This window comes from Chiloscyllium plagiosum, chromosome 41 (assembly GCF_004010195.1).
Source record: "Chiloscyllium plagiosum isolate BGI_BamShark_2017 chromosome 41, ASM401019v2, whole genome shotgun sequence".
NCBI lineage: Eukaryota > Metazoa > Chordata > Chondrichthyes > Orectolobiformes > Hemiscylliidae > Chiloscyllium > Chiloscyllium plagiosum.
Genome location: NC_057750.1, coordinates 19105184 through 19111422, shown reverse-complemented (window position 1 = coordinate 19111422; position 6239 = coordinate 19105184).

Sequence of the window (6239 nt, the reverse complement as noted above, 5' to 3'; positions counted from 1 at the left end):
TCCTTAATGTGGTTGAGTGTTTCTGGAAGAAAAACATGACTTATAAAGTTAATGCTCTCACCACTGCCAACCTTTTTCTCCTGATAGCTGTTGTTTCTACAGGGTGTCCTTGACACAGAGCTACAGCTTGACAAATGATGCCTTGAGATGAAAGGTGCACCAGTGTGCTTTGGAGGCTGAGCAGTAGTACCCAAGGTCAAATGAACTCTGACATTACAAACCAAGTTTTTTGAAATTTAATGCAGGGAATGTGAGGTTTGCAATTATTGCCCAGTCCTTGAGAAGATGGTCGTGATTTGCTGCCTCAAACTTCTGTCATTTGAGTGTAGGTACGCTTATATTACAAAAGGCCTAACCCTAACCCTCGCAATTATGACTTGGAAGTATACTGTCTTTGCTTCACTATTTCTGGATTAAAATCCTGGAACCACTTCCATAAAGTATTGTGCAATAATATCCCATAGACTGCAGTAGTTTAAGAAGGCAGCTCGCCGCCAATTAGGAATGGGCAATAAATCCTGGCCAGAATTTTAAAATTCTGTGAATAAATTTTTAAAAATACTCAGCTTGTGATGTCTAAGTTTATTCGAGCTGACCTTCTGCAGGGCTCAGCCTGCAGGAATTGTGCTGTCAGTCATCTCAGTGTGTTTGTGGTAATCTAATTATAATCACAATTAGAACTGGCAGAGACTTGGCTTTCGAGCAACTGTTCATCTCTTTAATACTTGAAAGATTGGTTGCATATCTGTTCACCTGTGCTATCTTGGTTTGCATTGTCAAGATTTAAGAGCTGGCTACTAATGTGAAGTGAATAATGCTAACTAACAACTTGCCAACAGATTGATGTTGTCAGAGATTGTGTGTTTCAAACCTGTGCAGTCATAAATTTCTTAGGGTTCATTTATTTTGGAGCAATCAAGCACCCACCCTAAATGTCACAAGGTCTTGTTAGTTCTCGTTCTTTCATTTCTTTACCTCTCCAAAAGTAGCAAGCTGAACAAATTTCTAACCATTGCTCTTTATGAAATGCAAAGAAGGAACAAATTGTAAGCAGTAAGCTGGGACCCTGCCCCCCCTCCCCCAGAGAGGTTGTAAATTCTGAAGCAACAATGACTGCCATTGTGCTCCAGTTATGCTCCCTCTCTGATTGACACTCTGTGACTGACTTCCAATGCCCTCCCCCTCTTGGTGTCTCATTTCTCACAATTTCCAACGCTCACAGCGGGGTCACAGTGGGAGAAATAGTGGGAAGCTGTGTTTGTATGCGTTTTCTCTATCTTTTACAGCTTTCCTGATATGCAAACAATTAATTCTGGGCTGAAAAGTGGCAGATGGAGTTTAATTCAGATAAGGTGCTGTGTTTTGGGAAAGCAAATCTTAGCAGGACTTATACACCTTAATGGTAAGGTCCTCAGGAGTGTTGCTGAACAAAGAGACCTTGGAGTGCAGGTTCATAGCTCCTTGAAAGTGGAGTCGCAGGTAGATAGGATAGTGAAGAAGGTGTTTGGTATGCTTTCCTTTATTGGTCAGAGTTTTGAGTACAGGAGTTGGGAGGTCATGTTGCGGCTGTACAGGACATTGGTTATTCTGGATCAGTGGTGCTGGAAGAGCACAGCAATTCAGGCAGCATCCGAGGACAGGCAAAATCGACGTTTCGGGCAAAAGCCCTTCATCAGGAATAAAGGCAGAGAGCCTGAAGCATGGAGAGATAAGCTAGAGGAGGGTGGGAGTGGGGATAGAGTAACATAGAGTACAATAGGTCAAGTTGGGCTTGTCCACCCTTGGGCAAATTGTAGATGGTCATGTGATAAGGGAATGAGGTATGATGGCGGATAATGAGAGACATATCCCCCATCACTCCTTGTTCCCTAATTCCACTTTCATATCTACTCACCTTGTATCTACCATTTACAGACCTCAGGGACCATGTAGAGATGAAAAATAAACAAACTCCTAACAATCTAATAGAACTCTCATCCATACATATTTAATAATGAAAATAAAATGACACAAAAATAGGTGGGAAGACAAGTGGTGAGATTAATGTGTCTACAGAGAGGTATAAGCAGGTTAAGTAGGTCAGAAAAAAACTTCCTGACACCCTTACACTCACTCCATCACTGTCACTCCGACCCCCTCACACTCACTCCATCACCGTCACCTGACCCCCTCACACTCACTCGATCAACGTCGCCCTCACCCTCTCACACTCACTCCATCTCCATCACTCTGACCCCCTTACACTCACTCCATCTCCATCACCCTGACCCCCTAACTCTCACTCCATCGCACTCACCCTGACCACCTCACACCCACTCCATCACCGTAACCCTGACCTGCTCACCCTCACTCCATCACCGTCAGCCTGGCCTGCTCACACACACTCTATCACACACTACCTCACCCCCTCACACTCACTCCATCTCCGTTAACCTGATCCCCTTACACACTCCCAATCACTGGGACCCTGAACACCTAACACTCACTCCATCGCTCTCAATCTCACCCCCTCACACTCACTCCATCACCATCACTTTGACCCACTCACACTCACTCCATCTCCAACATTGTGACCCTTTCACTCTCACTCCATCTCCGGCATTCTGACCCCTTCACACTCACTCGATCAGCGTCACGCTCACCCTCTCACACTCACTCCATCTCCGTCACCCTAATCCCCTTACACTCACTCCATCACACTCACCCAGACCCCCTCACACACACTACATCACGGTCACCCTGACCCCTCACACTCACTCATTCACCGTCACCCTGGCCCCCTCACACTCACTCCATCACTGTCACCCTGACCCGCTCACACTCACTCCATGACCATCAGCCTGAACCCCTCACGTTCACTCCATCAACGTCACCCCCTGACCCCCTCACACTCACTTTGTCACCGCCACCCTGATCCCCTCACACTCATTCCATCACCGTCACGCTGACTCCTTCACACTCACTCTAACACTGTCACCCTGACCCCCTCACACTCACTCCATCACCATCACCCTGATCCCCTCACACTCACCCCATCTCCGTCATCCTGACCCGTGGTGGAGGCTGGTACAATTGCAACATTTAAGAGACATTTGGATGGGTATATGAATAGGAAGGGTTTGGAGGAATATGGGCTGGGTGCTGGCAGGTGGGACTAGATTGGGTCGGGATATCTGGTTGGCATGGACAAGTTGGACGGTAGGGTCTGTTTCCATGCTGTACATCTCTATAACATCAAAGAATCCTTGGAAGATCACTACCGTTGCATTCACTATCTCTGTAGCTACTTCCTTTAATAGCCTAGAATGCATCCCATCAAGTCAAGGAGACTTGTAGGTTAAGTGAATGGACAAAACTGGAATAGAATATGAGAAAACGTGAGGTTATGCACTTTAGCAGGTATAGTAAAGGAGCTGCATACTATTTAAATGGTGAAAGACTGCATAAAGCATCCATGTTAAATGAGTAGTAGACAAGGAAAATGGAATGTTGATCTTCCATTTCAATGGAAGTACTGTATAAAAATATACAAAGTATTAGACCACAACTGGAAAACTGTGAACTGTTTTGGGCCTCTTATCTAAGAAAAATACACTGACTTTGGAGACAGTCCAGAGAAGGTTTATTAGGATGATGCCAGGTGAGGTTGAGTGGAAAAACAGCCTATACAGTTTGGAATAGAAGAATGAGAGGTGATCTTACTGAAACATGTAAGATTCCTCCTTGACAAGGTTGGTGCAGAATGGTTTCCCCTTGTTAGAGACACTTGAACCAAAAAGCATCATCTTTAGAATAAGGGGTCACACATCCATGACTGAGATGAGAAATTCCTTCTTTCAGAGGGTTGTGAATCTGAGAAAACCTTTGCTGCAAGAGGCTGGGTTATTAAGTATATTCAAGGTTGAGATAGACAGATTTTTAATCATTGAGGGAATCGAGAGTTATGGGGAAAATGGAAGGAAAGTAAACAAATATGTTAAAGGGCAAGTTCTGGAAAATGTCAGGTCAGGTAGCTTCCAAGCAGAGAGAGAAGTTATTTTTTGGTCAGTAATTTTTCCTTTTAATTCTGTGGCTTTCTCCATAAAACCTCAGCCTACTACCTTCAGTTTCTCATTAATTACCTTCCCCAGCATAAGGTCAGAAATGGGAACGTTTGATGATTATTGTGTAATGTTCAGTACTACTCATAACTGCTGTAAATGTCTGTACACATATGCAGCCAGACTTAGAGAACCTTCAGGCTTAGGCTGATAAATAGCAAGTAACAGGCAATGACCTTCTCCAACAAGAGGGAATCCAACCATTGACCTTCAAAAACTGAATTGAGCCATCCACATTAAATACATTGGGTAAAAGGACATGGCAGAGACTAGCAATTCTGCATTGAATAACTCACTTCCTTTCCACGCAATGGGCCATGGAGGAGGTCGTTATGGCCGCTTGTCTGCCCCTCTTCCATGGTTACGTTCGAGCACGCAGTCTACCAACCCCCTCAATCTGTTCAGGGAGAGGTGAGCACTGCAGAGAGTGGGGTATCTTAATTTCCCTCGCCCTCCTCTCCACCTTTTGATCATGCAGCATTGGCCTTTGATGTGAAGGGCATTGCTTGTCACTGGCCACGCGGGTGTTTCCTTTCTTCCGGGTGATTGAAACTGAATAAAGATTTGTACACTTGTTGTCTTTCACTGAGTCTCACACCTGCACACACACACGCACGTATACAATATGGGTGCTAGGGAAAATATAAGCACTACTGCAGTTAAGCGGTAGTGTGGGGGTAAAAAAAGGAGATTTAGAGTCCCCTTATTTTCGGGTACTGACTGTGCTGGCTGGCACAAAAAAAATTCACTTCCTAACTCCTCAAAGTCTGTCTGTCATCTACAAGTCACCAGTCAGGAGGAGATTAGAAATACTTCCCATTTGTCTGGAGGCGTTCAGTTTTACAACACTCGAGGAGCCTGACACTATCCAGAGCAAAGCAGGCTGCTTGATTGATACCACATCCACAACCTTCCACTCCCTCCATTAATAATACAAACAGCAGTATGTACCATCTGCAAACTTGCCAAGGATCCTAATCACCTACCACAACTGCAAACTTCATTTACAAGAGCAACAGATATTTACAAATTCCAGCACCTATAGGTTTCCTGCCAAACCAGGTGTCATCCTGTCTTACCATTCCTCACTGTCTGACTAAAATCGTGGTCTCTCTCCCTAACAGCACTGTGCTGTATCCCCACCACACTGACTGTGGTGGTTAAAGAAGACAGCTCACCACTACCTCAAGGGCAATAAATGCTGTTCCATCCACTGAAGTGCCACATGCCCTTAGTGGATTAAAAATAAAAGTCAAGACTGTGATGCTCAGTCATATTTGTCACAAGCACTGAAAAGTGTTGACAAATACTTGATAGACTTGGCACTATCCAGAACAAAGCAGCCTGCTTGATTGGCACATCTGCAAATATTCACTTCCACTACCACCAATGCTCAGTAGTTGCTGTATGAGCCATCTAGGTGACGCACTGCAGAACTTGACCAAAGCTTCAGTGGCAGCACTTCCAGGTCCATGACCACCACTATCTAGGAGGGCAAGAGCAGCAAATACATGGGAATACCATTTCCTGCATGTTTCTTTACAAACTCCTCACCATTCTGTTTGGAATATCTTACTCTTTAAAATCCTGTGAAACTACAACATCAGATGCTCTCAAAATGATACTGCAAGAGAAAGTCTCTTGGGAGAAAGTCCTGGAAATCCCTTCCTAATAGCATTGTGGATGTACCTATACTGAATTGACTGCAGCAATTCACAAAAACAGCTCTCTATAGCCTTCTTAAAGGGAATTAGGGATAGTCTATATATTTTTTTTTATTTCAAAAATATAGTTTATTCATAAAATACTTTAATGGTCTGTACAGTTGGACATGCAATACATATGTAAACATTCTACTTACATTCACAGGAAAACAGAGTAATCATTCCTATTTACAGGTCTGTTTGATTACATTTTTAGCTGAGGCATCAGCAGAGCCCAAATGACTGCGCGGGCCCCCTGTTCTTCTTTAGGCAGGCAGATGTTACACGGTGGTCTTTCCCCACCGCGGCTTGGCGGCAGCTGCCCGAAGCTTCAGCGCGTCCCTCAACACGTAGTCCTGGACCTTGGAATGTGCCAGTCTGCAGCACTGAGTCGGGGTCAACTCCTTCAGCTGGAAGATCAACAGGTTTCGGACCA